Here is a 24,662-nt window from a genome sequence, read left to right as displayed (position 1 = left end):
AGCCGGAGGACCTGGGTTCTAATCCGGGCTCCGCCACTTGTCTGTTGTGTGACCTCTGGCAAGTCATTTCACTTCTCTGAGCCTCGGTTACCTCATGTGGAAAATGGGGAATTCATTCATTCATTCATTCATTCATACATTCATTCAATCAATTGTATTTATTGAGCGCTTACTGTGTGCAGAGCACTGTACTAAGCGCTTGGGAAGTACAAGTTGGCAACATATAGAGACGGTCCCTACCCAACAGTGGGTTCACGGTCTACATGGGGGAGACAGAGAACAAAAGAATACATATTAACAAAATAAAATAAATAGAATACGTACAAACATATATACATACTGCGAACCCCATATGGGACATGGACAATGCCCAAACTGCTTAGCTTATATCTACCTCATTGCTTAGTACAGTGCCTAACGCATAGTAAGCACTTAGAAAATACCATAAAAAAGTCAGTCACCCCATCGCATTTATTGAGCGTGTATTGTCTGCAGAGGACTGTATTAAGCAGCGTGGCTCAGTGGAAAGAGCCCGGACTTTGGAGTCAGAGGTCGTGGGTTCGAATCCCGGCTCCACCACATGTCTGCTGTGTGACCTTGGGCAAGTCACTTAACTTCTCAGAGTCTCAGTTACCTCATCTGTAAAATGGGGATGATGACTGTGAGCCCCACGTGGGACAACCAGATCACCTTGTATCCCCCCAGTGCTTAGAACAGTGCTTTGCACATAGTAAATGCTTAACGAATGCCATTATTATTATTATTATTATTGTTATTATTATTATTATTAAGCACTTGTGAGAATACAGTATGACAGAGTTGGTAGACTCTGCCGTGCCCACAACGAGCTTGCATTCTAGAGAGAGAATTATTGTGCTTGCTTCGGCAGCACATATACTAAAATTGGAACGATACAGAGAAGATTAGCATGGCCCCTGCACAAGGATGACACGCAAATTCATGAAGCATTCCATATTTTTCCTGGCCTGGAATGCCCTCCCTCTGCACATCCGCCAAGCTAGCTCTCTTCCTCCCTTCAGAGCCCTACTGAGAGCTCACCTCCTCCAGGAGGCCTTCCCACACTGAGCCCCCTCCTTCCTCTCCCCCTCCCTCCAGCCCTACCTCCTTCCCCTCCCCACAGCACCTGTATATATGTCTGTACAGCTTTATTACTCAATTTTACTTGTACATATTTACTATTCCATTTATTTTATTTTGTTAATATATTTTGTTTTGTTGTCTGTCTCCCCTTTCTAGACTGTGAGCCCGTTGTCGGGTAGGGACCGTCTCTATATGTTGCCAACTTGTACTTCCCAAGCACTTTGTACAGTGCTCTGCACACAGTAAGCGCTCAATAAATACAATTGAATGAATGAATTAATGAATATAGAACATGAGGAACACCACATCCTTATCGACCTTCAGGCTGGTTATAGGGCTTGGTGCCCTTCCGTGGCCACCCTCTGTCAGTCTTCCAAAAGTCACATCGGCCTTTCTGGTTCTGTTTTCTAGTTAATAATAATGGCATTTATTCGGCGCTTACTATGTGCAAAGCACTGTTCTAAGTGCTGGGGAGGTTACAAGGTGATCAGGTTGTCCCACAGGGGGCTCACAGTCTTAATCCCCATTTTACAAATGAGGTAACTGAGGCCCAAAGAAGTGAAATGACTTGCCCAAAGTCACACAGCTGGCAATAGGCAGAGCTGGGATTTGAACCCATGACCTGTGACTTCAGAGCCCGGGCTCTTTCCACTGAGCCACGCTGCTTCTCTATAGAAAAAGATAGTTCTTTGTCTATCATTGAACGTTGTACATTGTTCTGCCTCTGTAGTATAATCCGATGACTGCTAGAGACCCTTTTTGCCAGTGAAAATCCGGCAGCAGCAGATTGCCAGAAAAGCAGCGTGGCCTGATGGATAGAGCGCACAGGCCCGGGAGTCAGAAGGACCTGGGTTCTAATCCCACCTCCGCCGCTTGTCTGCTGTGTGATCTTGGGCAAGTCACTTCACTTCTCTGGGCCTCAGTTACCTCATCTGTAAAATGGGGATGAAGGCTGCGACTGTGTCCAACATAATTAACTTGTGTGTATCTCAGCGCTTAGAACAGTGCCTGGAACATAGTAACTGCTTGGTAAATACTATCAAAGAAAAAAATCTTTGTGTATCTATAGTATGTCCTGGGGGTAAACTGGTACATAAGCTCAGTTTTCTTGAAATTTGTTGTCGGTTTATAGCACCATCCCAACTGTGTAAAGAAATTCTTCTTTTGTCGGTGCTGTGAGTTGTCAGTTTAAAGCGGTACTTTCCAGTTGAGCGGGAAAATTTCCCCTGTTGATCAGAAGCATATTCTAATTCGAGCCTCAACACCATTCCTTGCGCAGTCAAGCACGATGGCATGGAATAGGTCAAGCAGGAGTGGACCTGTTACATAACCTTTCTTCATTCCAGGGATGGAAAAAGGGTCAGTCAGGGCACTTTCAACTACGACTTAACCGACCGTGGCCTCATGGAAAAACCTGAGAGTCAGAGGACCTGAGTTCTAATCCTGGCTCCTCCACTTGTCTGCTGTGTGACCTTGGATAAGTTGCTTCACTTCTCCGGACCTCAGCCCCGTCATTTGTAAAATGAGGATTAAGATTGTGTTTCCAACCTGATTATCGTGTATCTGCCCTAGCTTTTGGTATACTTCCTGTCAGAAAGTAAGCACTTAAATATAAAAAAAAGACCACACTGTGGTAGAATAGTGGAAGGATTTTTGTGCATTTCTCTGAGCATTCAAATTTGTCTAGTCAGTCAGTCGTATTTATTGAGCGCTTACTGTGCGCAGAGCTCTGTACTGAGTGCTTCGGAGAGTACAGTACAACAGTTGCCCAGCAATTCCCGGAGCTGTGGTTCGTTGATAACACTCAAAGCTTCTGTGAAGGTCTGCGTAATAATAATAATAATAATAATAATAATAGCATTTGTTAAGCGCTTACTATGTGCGTAAACTGTATAAGGGTCTTAGTGTTACTCCTTGCACTTTTCCTGTGTCTGTCAGGCTTCAAAGATCATAGCGGCCAGGCTGCTGCCTTTTACCCCCCCGAAGTCGCATTGCAATTCAGGAAATGGACATTTGACTCTGCTCTTCAGGAATCCGTCTGGAAGGATTCTGGCCGCAATCTTGTCGGAAATGGAAAGTAGCAAGATGCCCTAAGAGTTTCCAGTCAGCTCTTCCCCTTTCTTCTTGACGAGGGCGAGCAGGTGGTTGTCTGAAGTCTGGTGGCATTTCCTCTGTTATTGTACTCTCCCAAGCGCTTAGTACAGCCCTCTGCACATAGCGCTCAATAAATACCACTGATCGATCGATTCCTTATGTTAAATCTAAAGGAGGAGGCGTGTATCCGATCCAGGCTTTACCCTCTTTCCCTTTGGACTTTTCTACTTAGACTGTGAGCCCACTGTTGGGTAGGGACTGTCTCTATATGTTGCCAATTTGTACTTACCAAGCGCTTAGTGCAGTGCTCTGCACATAGTAAGCGCTCAATAAATACGATTGATTGATTGATTGACAACATCTGGACAGTTCCTTTCTCTCCAATTAAAACTAAAGTCATACTTGGCATTTTAGCTAGATTTCTGTGCTTTGAAAGGGCTCCTCGTTGGCGATGGAAGGCATGTTCAGAAAGATCACTATAGGTTTTTCTTTGCCATCTGTGAGAGAATCCTCGTCAAAGATCTTTTAGACTGTGAGCCCACTGTTGGGTAGGGACTGTCTCTATATGTTGCCAACTTGTACTTCCCAAGCGCTTAGTACAGTGCTCTGCACACAGTAAGCGCTCAATAAATACGATTGATGATGACGATGATTTGTCTGCGATGAGGGTGGTTCCATCTTGGGCCGTGTTAATGGCGGGAGCCGGGGTGCTGTGATGATCTCTTTAGCTTGGCATGCCAAATGGTGATTTGTCACATAACTTATGGCGATCTGTTGCCGCCTTTTGTCGGCCGCTATTGAGTTAGAACCGGGAGGAGCTGCAAGGCATCTCTGATGCATTTCTTGCAGTTTCTAAGTCACGGAACTGTTTTCATCAAATTGTGGTTAAGCACTTACTATGGGCTAAGCCCTTTACTGAGCTCTGGGGTAGATACAAGGGAATCAGGTCCCACATGGGGCTCACAGTCTAAGTAGGAAAGTAGGGCAGGGACTGAATCCCCATTTTGCAGGTGAGGGCACTGAGGCCCAGAGAAATTAAGTGACTTCCCCAGTGGCACCCAGCCGGCGAGCGGCAGAGTCCGGATTAGAGCCCAGGTCCCCTGACTCTCAGGCCTGCTGTATCCAGTAGGCCACGTTGCTTCAGTTTTAAGTGACTCAGTGGTATTAATTGAGCCCTTACCGTGGGCAGAGCAATGTACTAAGCGCTTGGGAGAGCACAACACAGCGGAGTTGGTGGAAACATTCCCTGCCCACAAGGAGCTTGCAGTGTGGAGAGAAAGACAGCCATTAATATAAATTACAGATACGTACTGAACGGCTGTGAGGCTGTGTGTCAGTCGTATTTACTGAGCGCTTACTATTTTCAGAGCACTGTACGGAGCGCTTGGGAGAGTGCAATATAACGGATGCGTTCCTTGCCCAGAGCGAGCTTACAGTCTGGAGGGGGAGACAGGAGTTGTTCTAAATAAATAAATGGCAGATACATAGGTAAGCGCCGTGGGGTGGCTTCCTACTGTTTGTATTCACGGTCCCGATAGATGCGCGATATCCAAGTGTTTCAGGGAAGAGCCTTTCAGTATCCACGTTGCTACGAGTAGCTGGGGTCCTTTGTTCCATTTGGGCTGCTCTGATGTTGTCACAGAGTATATTGTAGTAATAATAATAATAACAATAATAATAATAATGGCATTTATTAAGCGCTTACTATGTGCCAAGCACTGTTCTAATTGCTGGGGAGGTTACAAGTTGATCAGGTTGTCCCACGTGGGGCTCACAGTCTTAATCCCCATTTTACAGATGAGGTAACTGAGAGAAGTGAAGCGACTTGCCCAAAGCCACTCAGCTGACAGTTGACGGAGCCGGGATTCGAACCCCTGACCTCTGACTCCAAAGCCCAGGCTCTTTCCACTGAGCCACGCTGCTTCTCATTGTAGAGATCTTTGTTTTCCAAGAGGTTGATGCTCTGTAGACTCGGGGCTCTGATCCCCGACCTGGGCCCCCTAACCTGCATCCTTCAGTGCCCACCGATAAATTCCGTGAGATTCAGTCCACTTGGATCTCCACCCTTTGGGCGTAATGGATAGAGCACCAGCCTGGGAGTCCGAAGGTCCTGAGTTCTAATCCCGGCCCTGCCGCGGGTCTGCTGGGTGATCTTGGGCAAGTCACTTGCTTTGGCCCTCAGTTACCTCATCTGTGAAATGGGGATTGAGACGGCGAGCCCCACGTGGGGCTCACAAACCAACTTGATTTGCTTGGATCCACCCCAGCGCTTAGTACAGTGCTTGGCACACAGTAAGCGCTTAACGAATACTGCAGTTATTAGTATTATTATTCTGTCCGCAGTAAGTGCTCAATAAATGCCATAGATGGGGAGCATTTTTCCATCGGTCATATGCAATTCCATTCCTAGACCCGCCCAGCCTGGCACCTCTTTATCTTCCCAAAACCCTCCTCCGTTCCTAACTTGGACTCTTTTCCATGGTGTTAACCCCCACACCTACAGTGGAACTGGTGTCTTAGGGAAATCTGTTTGAACCTCAGACCTAGAGAATGTCTGAGAGGGAAGTTTTCATACCTTCCCCCAACTTCACTCCCGAACATGTCGTGCCATGCTTCGGGCTGGGGGCTTTCAAGTTTTTGAGCAGGGCATCGCCTTCCCCACCAAGCCACCCACGCTTCTCTGACTTTGTGCCGTGAAGCAGTTGCCCTAATTATCAATCAATCAATTGAGCGCTTACTGTGTGCAGAGCACTGTACTAAGCGCTTGGGAAGTACAAGCTGGCAACATATAGAGACAGGCCCTACCCAACAGCGGGCTCACAGTCTAGAAACAGCGGGCTCACAGTCTAATTACCACCTGAAGCTGTCCGATCCCATTTATCTTCCCCCAAAAAAGGCTTTTTGGTAGAATCTTTTGCACTACTACATTTTTTTTTAGCCCCATCAATAGATTCTAACGTGTCCCAGCAAAAAAATATTGCAGGCCCCAAGATATCCGAAAGATGTACCCACCCGATACCCTTTGTCTACTTGGAAAGGGAGTATTTTTATACAGTATCAAGCTTATAGTAATAATGATAATGTTAACTGGTATTTCCTTGTAGACTGTGAGCCCACTGTTGGGTAGGGACTGTCTCTATATGTTGCCAACTTGTACTTCCCAAGGGCTTAGTACAGTGCTGTGCACACAGTAAGCGCTCAATAAATGCGAGTGATTGATTGATTGATATTTGTCAAGTGCTTACTATGTACCTACTAAGCCCTGGGGTGGAGACAAGTAAATTGGATTGGGCACAGTCCTTTCATTCATTCATTCAGTTGTATTTATTGAGCGCTGACTGTGTGCAGAGCACTGTACTAAGCACTTGGGAAATACAAGTCAGCAGCATATAGAGACGGTCACTACGCAACAGCGGGCTTTCCCATGTGGGGCTCACAGTCTTAATACCCATTTTGCAGATGAGGGAACTGAGGTCCAGAGAAGTAAAGTGACTTGCCAAAGGTCACACAGCAGGCAAGTGGCCGAGGCAGGATTCGAACCCATGACCTCATGACTCCAAGGCCCGTGCTCTGTCCATTGCAGAGTATGTTATCAATTTGACTGATCATTGTTGTTTCTATGTTGGCTTGTTGTAGCAGGTAACTTTGATCCTTGGTTGAATAGCGAAATTTGCAAAGTGTTCGGTGGTTTTAAATTAATCCCTACAGGTTTGTGGATCAAGTGGGGAAGGAATATTGTGGCTCAGTGGAAAGAGCACGGGCTTGGGAGTCAGAGGTCATGGGTTCTAATTCTGGCTCCACCACTTATCAGCTGTGTGACTGGGCAGGTCACTTCTCTGTGCCTCAGTTACCTCGTCTGTAAAATGGGGATTAAGACTGTGAGCCTCACGAGGGACAACCTGATCACCTTGTATCTACCCCAGTGCATAGAACAGTGCTTTACACATAATAAGCGCTTAATAAATTCATTCAATCGTATTTATTGAGCGCTTACTGTGTGCAGAGCACTGTACTAAGCGCTTGGGAAGTACAAGTTGGCAACATACAGAGATGGTCCCTACCCAACAGTGATGCCATCATTATTATTATTACAGTGATCACCTTTCTCCTGACTTTATTCTACACCACCCTATGCAAGTGACCTTTATCCTGCTTTATACGTTCTGTTTAAAAAGCAGCTGCAGTTAGATCTGTTTCTTTTTTACTGTTAGAGGCTTTAATGTGGAAATAGCCATTAGATTTTGACTTTAGTTTTCTTGAAGCTGAGATTTCCTCTCCCCCTCGTCCCCCTCTCCATCCCCCCATCTTACCTCCTTCCCTTCCCCACAGCACCTGTATATATGTATATATGTTTGTACATATTTATTACTCTACTTATTTATTTATTTTACTTGTACATATCTATTCTATTTATTTTATTTTGTTAGTATTTTTGGTTTTGTTCTCGGTCTCCCTCTTTTAGACTGTGAACCCACTGTTGGGTAGGGACTGTCTCTATATGTTGCCAACTTGGACTTCCCAAGCGCTTAGTCCAGTGCTCTGCACACTGTAAGCGCTCAATAAATGCGATTGATTGATTGATTTAAACTCAACCGCAGTCTTTTTTTTTCCTGCTTTTCTTTTTCTAAATCACAGAGCCTTGACCAGTTTCCTGAAACGTCATTTTCAGAATGTATGAATCACAGGGATATGGGCAGAGGGTAAACAGTATGCACGGAGAGTAAATGTAACCTTAGGACACTACTTTATTATTTCACTGGACTGTCGGAAGACAGAGAAGCAGCGTTGCCTTGAGGATAGAGCACAGACCTGGAGTCAGACGGCCCTGGATTTTAATTCCATTTCCGCCACCAGTCTGCTGTGTGACCTTGGGCAAGTCACTTCACTTCTTTGGGCCTCAGTTCCCACATCTAAAAAATGGGGATTAAGATTGTGAGCTCCACGTGGGACATGGATTTTTATCCTACCTGATTAGGTTGTGTCTACCCTAGCGCTTAGAACAGTGCCTGGCTCATAGTAAACGCCTAACAAATACCATAAAAAAGACATTTCTTTCCCTCGTGGCATAATGACAATCCAATGTTCTGTTAGACTAGGGCTAAGTAGAAATCCAGCCATATACTTAATGAGAGAGAATAAACAGAAGTATATAGGATATTCCTAGAGAATGCATATTTCCTAATTAGTGCCACATGCATCCAGTAAAACCTAACACATTCTGACTGAACACAAAGAGTAGGCCCAATTAGGAAAACTATTGTCAAAATGTGTGTTTCTTTCAAGGCAGTTCTACGTCAGTTCATTCAGTTGTATTTATTAAGGACTTACTGTGTGCAGATCACACAACACTTCACGATCCACAATGTATTGTGGATTGGATGGGGCACCTGGAACGCTTTTCCCAAAAGGAAAATAATAATAATAATAATAATAATGGTATTTGTGAAGCACTTACTATGTGCAAAGCACTGTTCTAAGCACGGGGGGATACATGGTGATCAGGTTGTCCCACGTGGGTCTCACGATCTTAATCCTCATTTTCCAGATGAGGTAACTCAGGCACAGAGAAGTGAAGTGACTTGCCCAAAGTCACACAACCAGTAAGTGGCGGAGCCGGGATTAGAACCCATGACCTCTGACTCCCAAACCTGTGCTCTTTCCACTGAGCCGCGCTGCTTGGAAGGCATAAAGCCTAATCCAGCTGGGAACAGTCTCTCCACACCCCCCTTTTATGGTAGTTTTTGTTTTTAATGGTAGTTAAGCATTTACTATGTGCCAGCACTGTACTAAAATAATAATAATAATTTTATGGTATTTGTTAAATGCTTCATTCACTCAGTCATATTTATTGAGCGCTTACTGTGTGCAGAGCCCTGTACTAAGCTTTTGGGAAAGTACAGCTCAACAGTGAACAGTGACACTCTGTGCCCACAACCAGCTTAATGTCTGGAGATGAGCTTACACTTACTATGTGCCAGGCACTATACTGAGTGCTGGGGTAGATACAGGCTAATCCAGTTGGACGCAATCAATCAATCGTATTTATTGAGCGCTTACAGTGTGCAGAGCACTTACTAAGCGCTTGGGAAGTACAAGTTGGCAACATATACAGTCCCTACCCAACAGTGGGCTCACAGTCTAGAAGAGGAAGACAGAGAACAAAACCAAACATATTAACAAAATAAAATAAATAGAATAGATATGTACAAGTAAAATAAATAAATAAATAACTAGAGTAATAAATATGTACAAACATATATACATATATAGGTGCTGTGGGGAAGGAAAGGAGGTAAGACGGGGGATGGAGAGGGGGGGAGAGAGGGAGAGGGGCTCACAGTCTTCATCCCCATTTTCCAGATAAGGGAACTGAGGCCCAGAAAAGTGAAATCATCATCATCATCATCAATCGTATTTATTGAGTGCTTACTATGTGCAGAGCACTGTACTAAGCGCTTGGGAAGTACAAATTGGCAACATATAGAGACAGTCCCTACGCAACAGTGGGCTCACAGTCTAAAAGGGGGAGACAGAGAACAAAACCAAACATACTAACAAAATAAAATAAATAGGATAGATATGTACAAGTGAAATGACGGGCCCAAGGTCACCCAGCAGATAAGTGGCGGAGCCCGGATTAGAACCCAGGTCATTCTGATTCCCAGGCCCGTGCTTTTTCCACTAGGCCATGTTGCTTCCCCTCCCACCGTTTTTCTGCCATTTGAGGTCAGGGGTGGGTAGCAGTGACAGTGGTGATGGCAAAGGGGACTGACTTTTGGTTCCTAAACAGTCCAGTGGGTTGCTGGAACTAAAATTCCCCCGGTTTACCGGAACCCTGTAGCTTGGGTAGAAAATTCTAGGCGGGGTGGTAGGGTATGGCTGCAGAATGTACGTGATTTGCTTTCTGTGTGTGTGTGTGTGTGTGTGTGTTAAAATCAGCTTTAACGTCATGATCAATCAATCAATCGTTATTTATTGAGCGCTTACTGTGTGCAGAGCACTGTACTAAGCGCTTGGGAAGTACAATTTGGCAACATATAGAGACGGTCCCTACCCAACAGTGGGCATGATGCGTGTCCTAATCAGCCTCTCATTATAATAATAATAATATGATGGTATTTGTTAAGCACTTACTATGTGCCAGGCCCTGTGCCGTCTCACGTGGGGCTCACAGTCTCAATCCCCACTGTACTGATGAAGTAACTGATTTAATCCCCATTTTACGGATGGGGGAACCGAGGCCCAGAGAAGCCAAGTGACTTGCCCAGGGTCACACAGCAGACAAGTGGCAGAGCCGGGATTAGGACCCCTGACCTTCTGATTCCCAGGCCCAAGCTCTATCCACGACGCTGTGCTGCTTCTCTTGTACTGATGTTTTTGTTTTTAATGGTAGTTGTTAAGCATTTAATATGTGCCAGCACTGTACTAAAATAAAAATAATAATAATAATAATGATGGCATGTGTTAAGCGCTTATTATGTGCAAAGCACTGTTCTAAGCGCTGGGGAGGTTACAAGGTGATCAGTTTGTCCCACATGGGGCTCACAGTCTTAATCCCCATTTTCCAGATGAGGGAACTGAGGCACAGAGAAGTGAAGTGACTTCCCCAAGGTCACTCAGCTGACAAGTGGCGGAGCTGGGATTTGAACCCATGACCTCTGACTCCCAAGCCTATGCTCTTTCCATTGAGCCACGCTGCTTCTCTTAAAAGCTGGGGTAGATACAAGTTAATCAGGTTGATCACCGCTTTATCCCGCAGGGGGCTCACAGTCATTCATTCATTCATTCATTCATCGTATTTATTGAGCACTTACTGTGTGCAGAGCACTGTACTAGGCGCTTGGGAAGTACAAGTCGGCAACATGTAGAGACGGTCCCTACCCAACAGCAGGCTCACAGTCTAGAAGGGGGAGACAGACAACAAAACAAAACATATTAACAAAATAAAATAAATAGAATAGTAAATATGTACAAGTAAAATAGAGTAATAAATATGTACAAATATATACAGGTTCCCTTCCCCACAGCACCTGTATATATGTATATATGTTTGTACATATTTATTACTCTATTTTACTTATACATATCTATTCTATTTATTTTATTTTGTCAATATGTTTGGTTTTGTTCTCTGTCTCCCTCTTCTAGACTGTGAGAACACTGTTGGGTAGGGACTGTCACTATATGTTGCCAACTTGTACTTCCCAAGTGCTTAGTACAGTGCTCTGCACACAGTAAGCGCTCAGTGAATACGATTGATTGATTTGAGCAAGTCACTTCAGTTCTCTGGGCCTCAGTTCCAACTGTAAAATGGGGATGAAGACTGTTAGCCCAGTGTGGGGCAACCTGACCACCTTGTAACCCCCCAGCGCTTAGAACAGTGCTTCATTCATTCTCAGGTGCTGAGAGCTCACCTCCTCCAGGAGGCCTTCCCAGACTGAGCCCCTTCCTTCCTCTCCCCCTCGTCCCCCTCTCCATCCCCCCCATCTTACCTCCTTCCCTTCCCCACAGCACCTGTGTATATGTATATATGTTTGTACATATTTATTACTCTATTTATTTATTTATTTTATTTGTACATATCTATTCTATTTATTTTATTCTGTTAGTATGTTTGGTTTTGTTCTCTGTCTCCCCCTTTTAGACTGTGAGCCCACTGTTGGGTAGGGACTGTCTCTATATGTTGCCAATTTGTACTTCCCAAGCGCTTAGTACAGTGCTCTGCACATAGTAAGCGCTCAATAAATACGATTGATGATGATGATATACAGGTGCTGTGGGAAGGGGAAGGTGGTAAGGCGGGGGGATGAGGAGGGGGAGAGGAGAGGAGTCAAAGTATGTTGCCAACTTGTACTTCCCTAGCGCTTAGTGCAATGCTCTGCACACAGTAAGCGTTCAATAAATACGATTGATTGATTGAGGGAGTAGGATTGAGGATTTAATCCCCATTTTACTGTGATTAGAACCCAAGTCCGCTGGCTCCTAGTCCCGTGTCCTTTCCACTAGGCCACAGTGCTACTGATCTGTGATGGTCGTTTTAAATTTGCCTGGGGAAGTTGGAAATCAAGGTCTCCTCTCCCCATCTGTTGCCTCTTCATATTTCTCCCAGCTTAATTGGGGCCTTGTTGACAGAAGTGTAAATCAAGCACTTCTTTTCATAAAAAGCCTGCCTTTTGGCAGCTGTAGAGAGGGCCAAGGGATAAAGCAGGGGTTGTTATCAAAATTGGGTATGTGGGATCCTAATTAATGAGGCCTTACTGTGAAGCCAGTTGAATGTTTATATTCTCACAGCGCAGTAATCTGTTAATTATTTTTTTTAACTGTAGCTTTCAAGAATATTTTGCTAGCGTTATCCTAGAGCGTCAGCAATCACCAGCAACCTGAAGCGTTGTAGGAGAGAAAGAGGGGAGAGTTAACTTCTGGGTTTTAATCCCAGCTCCTACCTCATCTCACTGCTCTCTTACTATCATCATCAATCGTATTTATTGAGCGCTTACTATGTGCAGAGCACTGTACTAAGTGCTTGGGAAGTACAAATTGGCAACATAATCTTACTACACCCCAAATCACACCCTTTGCTCCTCTAACCTGCTTATTCTACCTCTAGACCTCTCACCCGCGTCCAGCCTCTGGCCTGGAACACCCTCCCTCCGCGGATCCGACAGACGGTTACTCTCCTCCTGCCCCCCTTCATTCATTCAGTCATTCAATCGTATTTATTGAGCGCTTACTGTGTGCAGAGCACTGTACTAAGCGCTTGGGAAGTACAAGTTGGCAACATATAGAGACGGTCCCTGCCCAACAGTGGGCTCACAGTCTAGAAGAAGTGCTTGGATTAATGTGGCAGCAGTCTGGACGGGGAGGAGATGGCGGATTTTAGCGATGTTATGGAGGTTGAGCCGACAGGATTTAGTGACAGATTGAATGTGTCTTTAAAGCTGATAGGGAGAAGAATCAGTTTGAGCCGAAGTGGATTCATTCACCCTTCAAAGCCGGATTGAAGAAAGCAATTCTTGATAGAGAAGCAGCGTGGCTCAGTGGAAAGAGCACAGGCTTTGAAGTCAGAGGCCATGGGTTCAAATCCTGGCTCTGCCAATTGTCAGCTGTGTGACTTTGGGCAAGTCACTTCACTTCTCTGGGCCTCAGTTACCTCATCTGTAAAAAATGGGGATTAAGATTGTGAGCCCTCTGTGGGACAACCTGAGCACCTTGTAACTTCCCCAGCACTTAGAACAGTGCTTTTGCACATAGTATGTGCTTAATAAATGCCATCATCAATTGAAGGCACACTTCCTCCAGAAGGCCTTCCCTGACTAGGCACTCTTTTTCTCTTCTTCAACTCCCTTCTGCGTCACCCTGCCTCCTGTCCCTTTATTCATCCCCCCTCCCAGCCCCAACAGCACTTAATATCTGTCTCCCCCTCTAGACTATAAGCTCGTTGTGGGCAGGGAATGTGTCTGTTATATTGTTACAGTGTACTCTCTCAAAGACTTAGACTGCTCTGCATACAGTGAGTGCTCAATAAATACGATTGACTGATTTGTCTGCAGTGACCTTGTCTGCTAGCTTTATTTCTGTTTATTGTGATGACTTGACACCTGTCCACATGTTTTGTTTTATTGTCTGTCTCCTCCTCCAGACTATAAGCTCGTTGTGGGCAGGGAATGTGTCTGTTATATTGTTACGGTGTACTCTCTTCAAATAGAGTGCTCTGCATACAGTGAGTGCTCAATAAATACGATTGACTGACTGACTGACTGATTTGTCTTCTGAGTGACCTTGTCTGCTGGCTTTATTTCTGTTTATTGTGATGACTTGACACCTGTCCACATGTTTTGTTTTATTGTCCGTCTCCTCCTCCAGTCTGTAAGCTTACTGTGGGCAGGGAATGTGTGTGTTATATTGTTACAGTGTATCCGTTCTAGACTGTGAGCCCACTGTTGGGTAGGGACCGTCTCTAATATGTTGCCAACTTGTACTTCCCAAGCACTTAGTATAGTGCTTAGATATTATACGATTAGTATACTATACTGTACGTATTAGTATACGTAGATGCAATCCCTTCCCAGTCTAGAGGGAACAGCTTGCAAAGTCTTGCCAGTTTGCTTTGTTATTAGAGTAATAAATAGGTTACCACCACTGCAGCATCCGATGGTGTTTAATAATAATAATAATAATGATAATGTTGGTATTTAAGTGCTTACTATGTCAAAGCACTGTTCTAAGCACTGGGGGGATACAAGGTGATCAGATTGTCCCACGTGGGGCTCACAGTCTTAATCCCCATTTTCCAGATGAGGGAACTGAGGCCCAGAGAAGTGAAGTGACTTGCCCAAAGTCACACAGCTGACAATTGGCGGAGCCGGGATTTGAACCCGTGACTTCTGACTCCAAAGCCCGGGCTGTTTCCACTGAGCCACGCTGCCTCTCTGGTTTAGAAGTCTCACTGGCTAACTAAAATTTGGTTTGCAGAAGTTTTTGTGTGGATGTGTGGATGTGGATGAATTGTGCGCTAACTTGGATGAATTGTGTGCTAATATCACAGTTATTGCAGAGGAAATTAAAAGCAGACTTAAGTTTTAAGAAAATACTTGAATGCCAGTTCCAAGTCTAAATCTCGGAGGTTATCTTTAAAGAAACAGCAGCGTGGTACTTGCAGGAAGCGTGGGAAGTTGCTGTTGAAAAACATTAATGTTTGTTTACAGTCTAGAGAGACTGTGGGACATTAAATGGTATAATCTCTCAACTGTATAGTTCATCCTGTTTAAAACACAAGTGGGTTATTTTGTGTTCAGCTTTTTTTAGAGATGCACCCCACTGTAATTAAGGACTAAGTGGGCATATTAACATCCATTTTTGCAGAACGCATATTTGATTATATATGTATATATGTTTGTACATATTTATTACTCTATTTATTTATTTATTTATTTTACTTGTACATATCTATTCTATTTATTTTATTTTGTTAGTATGTTTGGTTTTGTTCTCTGTCTCCTCCTTTTAGACTGTGAGCCCACTGCTGGTTAGGGACTGTCTCTATATGTTGCCAACTTGTACTTCCCAAGCGCTTAGTACAGTGCTCTGCACACAGTAAGCGCTCAATAAATACGATTGATGATGATGATGATATTTGATTAAACTGGGATAAAATTAGTTTTCGCTTTTACCGTTTTGCTTTTGAGCCTTGTAAGGCAGTTCCGATTACCACGGGCCGTCGTCCCGGGCTACCCCGTGGCTTCGTTTACCAACTGTGCCCCCAAGGTGAAAGGGTAGCTGCGAGCCCCATGTGGGACCTGAATAAGTTTGAACCTGATTAGTTTGAATCTACACCAGTGCTTAGTACAGCGTCTGGCACATAGCCCTTAACAAATAGAGAACGGGCCTGGGAATCAGAAGAACCTACGTTCTCACCACTCGTCTGCCAAGTGGCTCTGAGCAAGTCACTTCACTTCCCTCTGCTCAGTTATCATCAGCATCATCAATCGTATTTATTGAGCGCTTACTGTGTGCAGAGCACTGTACTAAGCGCTTGGGAAGTACAAGTTGGCAACATATGGAGACAGTCCCTACCCAGCAGTGGGCTCACAGTCTAAAAGGGGGAGACAGAGAACAAAACCAAACATACTAACAAAATAAAATAAATAGAATAGATATGTACAAGTAAAATAAATAAATAGAGTAATAAATATATGTATACATATATACAGGTGCTGTGGGGAAGGGAAGGAGGTAAGATGGGGGGATGGAGAGGGGGACGAGTGGGAGAGGAAGGAAGGGGCTCAGTCTGGCTCAGTTATCTGTAAAATAGGGCTGAAGACTGTGAACCCCATGTGGGATATGGACTGTGTCCAACCTGATTAGCTCGTATCTACCCCAGCACTTAGCACAGTGCCTGGCACATAGTAGGTGCACAGCAAATACCATTAAAATAAAACCACACAAATAACAGAAAGCATGGTTCCTAGAGCCCCAGTTGCACCGTACTTCTGTCCAAGTCTGGTGACCGCAGGGCACAATGCCACGCAAAGAAATGACAGGCCAAAGTGAGAGGAAGTTACCCTCTTCCCGCTCCACATTAATCAGTAGTATTTATTGGGCGCTTACTGTGTGCAGAGCCCTGTTCTGAGCTCCTGGGAGGGACACATTTCCTGCCCACAGCGAGCGTACAGTCTAGATTTCATCTCTCTATGTTGCCTACTTGTACTTCCCAAGCGCTTAGTACAGTGCTCTGCACACAGTAAGCGCTCAATAAATACAGTTGAATGAACGAATTTCAGGCAACCACCTCGATGGGTGGCTTAGACCACTAGCCCCGTTGTGATGTCCCACAGAAGCGGCAGTAACCCTACAGCAATAAATAAATAAATGACAGATACGTACATTAAGCACTTTCTTTGGGGCTGGGACTGGGGTTGAATTAAGGGAGCAAGTCAGGGCGCCCCAGAAGGAGGAGGGAGAAGAGGAAAGGAGGGGCTCAGTCAGGGAAGGTGTCTTGGAGGAGGTGTGCCGTCAGTAGGGCTTTGAAGGGACGGAGAGCGTTGGATAAGCCGGGCATGCCGTAGCTGGGATGGTCACCGGGGCTGCATTTGCCACCGTTTGACCCGGAGTAGTGAAGAACCCAAATCTTCTTGCTCCTCCACAACACGGCACTTAGTCAGTCAACTGGATTTATTGAGCGCTTACTGTGTGCAGAGCAGTGGACTAAGCACAGGGGAGAAGACAGTGTAACAATATAAACAGACACAGTCCCTGGGCAGGGAATGTGTAGACCAATTTGTACTCTCCCAGGCGCTTCGTATGGTGCTCTGCATGCAGTAAGCGCTCAGTGAATACAGTTGATTAATAATAGTAGTGATAATAATAATTGTGGCCTTTGTTAAGCACTATACATTCATTCATTCAATTGTATTTATTAAGCGCTTACTGCGTACAGAATCAATCAGTCAATAGTATTTATTGAGCGCTTACTGTGTGCAGAGCACTGTACTAAGCACTTGGGAAGTACAAGTTGGCAACATATATAGAGGCGGTCCCTACCCAACAACGGGCTCACAGTCTAGAAGGGGGAGACAGACAACAAAACAAAACATGTGGACAGGTGTCAAGTTGTCAGAATAAATAAATATAAAGCCAGATGCACATCATTAACAAAATAAATAGAATAGTAAATATGTACAAGTAAAATAGAGTAACAAATCTGTACAAACATATCCAGGTGCTGTGGGGAGGGGAAGGAGGTAGGGCGGGGGATGGGGAGGAGGAGAGGGAAAAGGGGGCTCATTGTGGGAAGGCCTCTTGGAGGAGGTGAGCTCTCAGTAGGGCTTTGAAGGGAGGAAGAGAGCGAGCTTGGCGGGTGGGCAGAGGGAGGGCATTCCAGGCCAGGGGGAGGACGTGGGCCGGGGGTTGACGGCGGGACGGGCGGGACGGGCGGGACGGCGGGACAGCGGGACGGGCGGGACGGGCGAGAACAAGGTACAGGAAGGAGGTTAGTGGTGGCAGAGGAGCGGAGGGTGCGGGCTGGGCTGGAGAAGGAGGGAAGGGAGATGAGGTAGGAGGGGGCGAGGGGATGGACAGTCTTGAAGCCGAGAGTGAGGAGTTTTTGCTAACTACACACCAAGCACTGTACTAAGTGCTGGGATAGATACAACCTCATTGGGTTGGACATAGTCCCTGTTCCTCTTGAGGCTCACAGTAGTGATCTCTGTTTTCCAGAAGAGGGAACTGAGGCCCAGAGAATTGAAGGACTTGCCCAAGGCCACACAGCAGGCAGGTGGCCGAGCCGGGATTAGAATCCATAACCTTCTGACTCCCAGTCCTGGGCTCTATCCGCTAGGCCATGCTGCTTCTCAATCATGGTGATTGATTGATTGATTCCCCTCTAGACTGTAAGCTCATTGTTGGCAGGGAACGTGTTTGTTATGTCATTATGTGGTTCTCTCCTAAGTGTGCTCTGTGTGCTCTGCACACAGTAATAGACACATCCCCTGCCCACAGTGATCTTGCCGACTTGTACTTCCCAAGCGCTTAGTACAGTGCTCTGCACACAGTAAGCGCCCAATAAATACGATTGAATGAATGAATGAATGATCTTACAGTTTAGAGGGTCATTCTGGTTTTGTTCCCTTTATTTTCTCTTTGTGCGAGTATTTTTTTGTGTGTTTGTGGTGTTTATTCAGCTCCCACTGGGCAGCACTATTTCAAGCGCTGGAATAGGTACAAGTTAATTAGGTTGGACACGGTCCCCGTCCCAAATAGAGCTCACAGTCTTAGTAGGAGGAAGAACAGGGAATGAATCCCCATTTACCAGTTAAGGAACAGGAGGCACGGAGAAGTGAAGTGACTTGCCCAAGGTCACACGACTGTCAAGTGGCAGAGGCGGGATTAAAACCCAGGCCCTCGGATTTACGGGCCTGCGCTCTTTCCACTAGGCCACACTGCTTCTCCTCAAGCCATGCTGCATCTCCTATTTGTCCTTGCTACACCGTAAGTGCTCAATAAATACGATTGATTGATTTAGTGGGGGTTTTTTTGTATCATCTCTCATTGTGTGTCCACCTCCAGTCCCTTCTCTCCTTTTATATTTAGATTATGATTGTCTGCCAACGGGCAGACAAGAGTGAGGCTATGGAAGGAAGTTGGAAGGGGTCAAATACAGGCGGAAAGAGGAGAGAGTGAAGACTAAAAGGGAAGAAAAATGAAGAGGGAGGGGTGGGGAAACACAACACAAATCAATCAATCACTCAATCGTATTGAGCGCTTATTGTGTGCAGAGCACTGTACTAAGTGCTTGGGAAGTACAAGTTGGCAACACATAGAGACAGTCCCTACCCAGCAGTGGGCTCGCAGTCTAGAAGGGGGAGACAGAACAAAACCAAACATATTAACAAAATAAAATAACTAGAATAGATATGTACAAGTAAAATAAATAAATAAATAGAGTAATAAATATGTACAAACATAAATACATATATACAGGTGCTGTGGGGAAGGGAAGGAGGTAAGGTGGGGGGGATGGAGAGGGGGAATGCCACGAAGACTTAATTCGAAGTGAATTAAGACTAACTTTGAGTGGCAGCGAAGACCTGATGTGTGGCAGATGGGAAAGGGAGCCCTATCATTTGGCGACAGGTCTCACTAAACCCCCCTCTCAGGGTCGCACCCAGAGAGTTTTCGGTGCTCTACCAATCGATCAATCAATCGTATTTATTGAGCGCTTACTGTGTGCAGAGCACTGTACTAAGCGCTTGGGAAGTACAAGTTGGCAACATAGAGAGACGGTCCCTACCCAACAGTGGGCTCACAGTCTAAAAGGGGGAAGAGGAAGAGACTCTCACGGAAGAGAGTCGAGGGTGGACACTCAAGTTTACTGCGTGGAAGGAGGCGATGGTAAACCACTTCTGGATTTGTACCAGGAAAACGCAATGGATACACAACAATTGCAGGTGGAGGTGGGGCATTCTGGGAGAGACACGTCCATGGCGTCGCTATGGTTTGGACACGACTCAACAGCAGTAGACAAGACTATTTAGAACAGTGCTTTGCACATAGTAAGCGCTTATGTTTGTACATATTTATTACTCTATTTTACTTGTACATATCTATTCTATTTATTTTATTTTGTTAGTATGTTTGGTTTTGTTCTCTGTCTCCCCCTTTTAGACTGTGAGCCCACTGCTGGGTAGGGATTGTCTCTATATGTTGCCAACTTGTACTTCCCAAGTGCTTAGTACAGTGCTCTGCACACAGTAAGCGCTCAATAAATACGATTGATTGATTAATAAATGCCATCATTATTATTATATAGTAGACAAGACTAAGACTATATGTTGCCAACTTGTACTTCCCAAGCGCTTAGTACAGTGCTCTGCACACAGTTAGCGCTCAGTAAATACGATTGAAAGAAAAGACTAAACTACACCCCCCCTACATATAGCTTTATCCATTTGATTGTATCCTTTTCTTTCCCCCATTATAATGAGGTCCTCTTTTTAAAAACCCTACTTGTCACCTGAGGTTTTAGCTCTAAGGCAGATTTGAAATCAGCGAAAGGATTCACAAGTGGCAAACACCCCAGCCCCCAAAGACAAACTGGGGACTTTCTGTAGCTTGAGTGTCTGGTCCTGTTCAGCAATTTTTAGCAGGGATAGATAAGATCTCCCCCTTTTAGACTGTGAGCCCATTGTTGGGTAGGGACTGTCTCTATATGTTGCCACCTTGTACTTCCCAAGCACTTAGTACAGTGCTCTGCACACAGTAAGTGCTCAATAAATACAATTGTTGTTGTTGTTTTTGTTGTTATAAGATGTCCTCGACATCACCTTTGAACGAGTATCATTTTATTCACTAGACTGAGCCCCCTTTTCCTCTCCTCCTCCCCATCCCCCCGCCCTACCTCCTTCCCCTCCCCACAGCACCTTTATATATGTTTGTACAGATTTATTACTCTATTTTACTTGTACATATGTACTATTCTATTTATTTTGTTAATGATGTGTATCTAGCATTAATTCTATTTGTTCTGACTATTCTGACACCTTTCTACGTGTTTTGTTTTGTTGTCTGTCTCCCCCTTCTAGACTGTGAGCCCGTTGTTGGGTAGGGACTGTCTCTATATGTTGCCGACTTGTACTTCCCAAGCGCTTAGTACAGTGCTCTGCACACAGTAAGCGCTCAGTAAATACAATTGAATGAATGAATGAACTGTTAAGGGGAATTATGAGTGTCGTTGGTAAAGAAGTATTTGTGTCCTATGCAGATAGATGTGTTGGAATTAACTATTCTAATACTCCATCAAATATGTTTTTATATTTATTTTTTGTCCTGAGGTTGTGGAGGGGCAAACCAGACTAATGGTCTTACAAGTCAGGTTCTTTTTAGATAAACCACTTCTTTAGGGTGAGGCAGTAAGGTTGTTGTTTGCGAGGAATATGTCTACCAATTCTGTTTATTTTGCACTCTCCCAGGCATTCAGTATTGTGCTCTGCATATAGTAAGCGCTCAGTGCAAACGATTGATTGATTGATCCCCCTCTAAACTGTAAGCAAATGCTTATGTCATTGTATTGTACTCTCCCAAGTTCTTAGTACAGTGCTCTGCAAACATGAAGCGCTCAATAAATGTGATTGACTGTCTGATTTAGAGGTAGATCTTCAGCTGAGAGCAGAATGCCCCCTTTGGTTCACTTGGATTCTATGTGGTCAGGAAACTGAACTTAAAACACTCCCGTGGCACTTTTTTCACTCTCAGATTTTCTGGTGAACTCTAAGTTCTTTGTTCGTAGGTAGTTCTGGGCTTGCTTTTTTCCTCCAATTTTCACCAAGTCTGTATCCCAGAATTTAAAAAAAAAATTAAAGAAAGCTTTCTGTTGCTCAAGTGTTTCTGGGATCCTTTTTTAAAATTACTATCGATATTCCCATGTCTCACCCATGAGGACATTCTTTTTATTTTTGCAGACAGTTTTAACTTAGAAAAATGCAAGTTATTTTTGGAATAATGACACTTTTTTAATATTACCGCAGCCTTTCAAAATCCCATTCCCCTCATACATGAGCCATTAAGTCTTATCTTTAAGGTTTTACCAGGATTCTTCCTCAGACCTACTTTTCGCCACATTATATATCTATCACTTCACAGAACTGGGCAGAAAGTTTCTTGAGACGATCTTTTCCCTTGACGGTAGCTTGGGCGTACCACTTCTCCAATGGGGAATTTTCCAGACGCTCAAGTAAAATACATGGGCTAGTTGCCAAAAGAGGCATTTGGGGACTTTCCTTTAAATTTTGAGGCTTGCCCTAAGTTTAGCAAAATGAAAATTTTCATTTTGCTAAACATCTGCCTTAGCAAAATGAAAATTTTGGTTAACATCTCCCTTCCCTTCGGTCAGTGACCCAACCTGAAAATTGGTGCGTCTCATGGGGCCTGAAAAAGGAGAAGTTTGTCTTCAGGAGAGTACCAGTGCACCTGTGGGAATGAAGCTACCAGATTTAGAAGGATTCAACCCAATTCCTGAAAGCGCTGAGAAGCAGAGTGGCTAAATGGATAGAACATGGCCCTCGGACTCAGAAAGACCTGACTTTTCATCCTGGCTTTGCCGCTTGTCCGCTGTGTGACCGTGGGCAAGTCACTTTGCCTTTCTGGTCCTCAGTTACCTCATCTATAACACTCATTCATTCAGTCATATTTATTGAATGTAAAGCACTGTACTAAGTGCTTGGGAGAGTACAACAGCAAACAGTCATATTTCCTGCCCCAAATGGGCTCGCAGTCTAGAAGGGGAGACAGACATTAATGTACAAAGATAAACAAATAACTTCAAGCCATTGCCAGACCCTTCAATTCTCCCCACCCATCAGTCGACCAATGGCATTTATTGAGCACTGTACTAAGCAGTTGGGAAAGTACCCCATAAGCAGAGAGACACAGTTCCTCCCTCCCCAATCGTCCTTCCAGTTCATATTCCAATCCCCTCTTTTTTGCTCTTTTTCACCATAACCCACCTTTAGCCGAGAATCCCCTGAGGCCTCAGTCTGGACACCCCCATTTTCCAACCACCAATGGTAATAATAATAATGATGGCATATATTAATAATAATAATAATAATAATAATGGCATTTGTTAAGCGCTTACTATGTGCAAAGCACTGTTCTAAGCGCTGGAATAATAATAATGATGGCATTTGTTAAGCACTTACTATGTGCAAAGCACTGTTCTAAGCGCTGGGGAGGATATAAGGTGATCAGGTTGTTCCACATGGGGCTCACAGTCTTCATCCCCATTTTCCAGATGAGGTAACTGAGGCACAGAGAAGTTAAATGACTTGCCCAAAGGCACACAGCTGACAGTTGGCATAGCCGGGTTTTGAACCTATTAAGCGCTTACTATGTGCAAAGCACTGTTTTAAGCGCTGGCACTGTTCTAAGCACTGGTATTTAATGAATTTACAAATAACTACTGGTAAATATTGTAAATACTGTGTATGTAAATACTGTAAATTATGGTATTTACTGAACACCTACTTACTGCAGAATACTTGCTTTGGCGAGTTCAACAGAAGCAAGACATATACTCTGTCCTCAAGGAGTTTACAGTCTAATGGGAGATGGGACTTGCTGATTCTTATTAAAGTGTATTTGAATGCTTTTTTTTTTTTTACCATTCATTGGCCCTAAACATGGGCTCTGCCAATTGTCAGCTGTGTGACTATGGGCAAGTCACTTAACTTCTCTGGGCCTCAGTTACCTCATCTGTAAAATGGGGATTAAGACTGTGAGCCCCACGAGGGACAACCTGATCACCTTGTAACCTCCCCAGTGCTTAGAACAGTGCTTTGCATGTAGTAAGCGCTTAATAAATGTCATTATGATTATTATTATTATTATTATTTTAATTAGGATGGTGAGCCCCATGTGGGACAGGGCTGTGTCCAGCCTGATTATCTTGTACCTATTCTAGTGCTTACTACAGTGCCTGGCACAGAGTAAGCACTTAACTTGCAATTTTTTAAAAATAAGGAACCGACAGACTTGTTGGACACATGGCGGAGAGCAGATGGAGCCAACAGAAAATCACCAACACAGCACTGGCTCCAGTCTGCTCTTAGCCTGGGTAATTCAGCGGGAATTGAACAAAGCTTTTGTATTGACCTCTAATCAATCAATCAATCAATCAATCATATTTATTGAGCGCTTACTGTGTGCAGAGCACTGTACTAAGCGCTTGGGAAGTACAAGTTGGCAACATATAGAGCAGTCCCCAGAGAGAGCAGTAATCTGACCTGTATCGTCATCATCAATCGTATTTATTGAGCGCTTACTATTTGCAGAGCACTGTACTAAGTGCTTGGGAAGTACAAATTGGCAGCATATAGAGACAGTCCCTACCCAACAGTGGGCTCACAGTCTAAAAGGGGGAGACAGAGAACAAGACCAAACATACTACCAAAATAAAATAAATAGGATAGATATGTACAAGTAAAATAAATAAATAAATAGATTAATAAATATGTACAACCATATATACATATATACAGGTGCTGTGGGGAAGGGAAGGAGGTAAGATGGGGGGATGGAGAGGGGGACGAGGGGGAGAGGAAGGAAGGGGCTCAGTCTGGGAAGGCCTCCTGGAGGAGGTGAGCTCTCAGCAGGGCCTTGAAGGGAGGAAGAGAGCGAGCTTGGCGGATGGGCAGAGGGAGGGCATTCCAGGCGCGGGGGATGATTTGGGCCGGGGGTCGATGGCGGGACAGGCGAGAGCGAGGTACGGTGAGGAGATTAGCGGCAGATGAGCGGAGGGTGCGGGCTGGGCTGGAGAAGGAGAGAAGGGAGGTGAGGTAGGAGGGGGCGAGGGGATGGACAGCCTTGAAGCCCAGGGGGAGGAGTTTCTGCCTGATGCGCAGATTGATTGGGAGCCACTGGAGATTTTTGAGGAGGGGAGTCACATGCCCAGAGCGTTTCTGGACAAAGATGAT

At 44.7% G+C, this 24,662-nt stretch overlaps 1 protein-coding gene and 1 non-coding gene across 3 annotated transcripts in view; both read left to right on the top strand.

Annotated features, from left to right (window-relative positions):
- Window positions 1-24,662, top strand: part of MAP4K3 (mitogen-activated protein kinase kinase kinase kinase 3) — a 251,546-nt gene that overhangs the window by 55,749 nt on the left and 171,135 nt on the right. The gene's annotated exons all lie outside the window — the stretch shown is intronic.
- Window positions 874-980, top strand: LOC119937881. The gene has a single exon (XR_005454257.1). It is a non-coding gene; the product is annotated as a U6 spliceosomal RNA (small nuclear RNA).

Source organism: Tachyglossus aculeatus, chromosome 1, assembly GCF_015852505.1.
Source record: "Tachyglossus aculeatus isolate mTacAcu1 chromosome 1, mTacAcu1.pri, whole genome shotgun sequence".
Classification (NCBI taxonomy): domain Eukaryota; kingdom Metazoa; phylum Chordata; class Mammalia; order Monotremata; family Tachyglossidae; genus Tachyglossus; species Tachyglossus aculeatus.
Note: the sequence above shows the minus strand (reverse complement) of the source record. Positions and strands in the feature narration are given on the sequence as shown.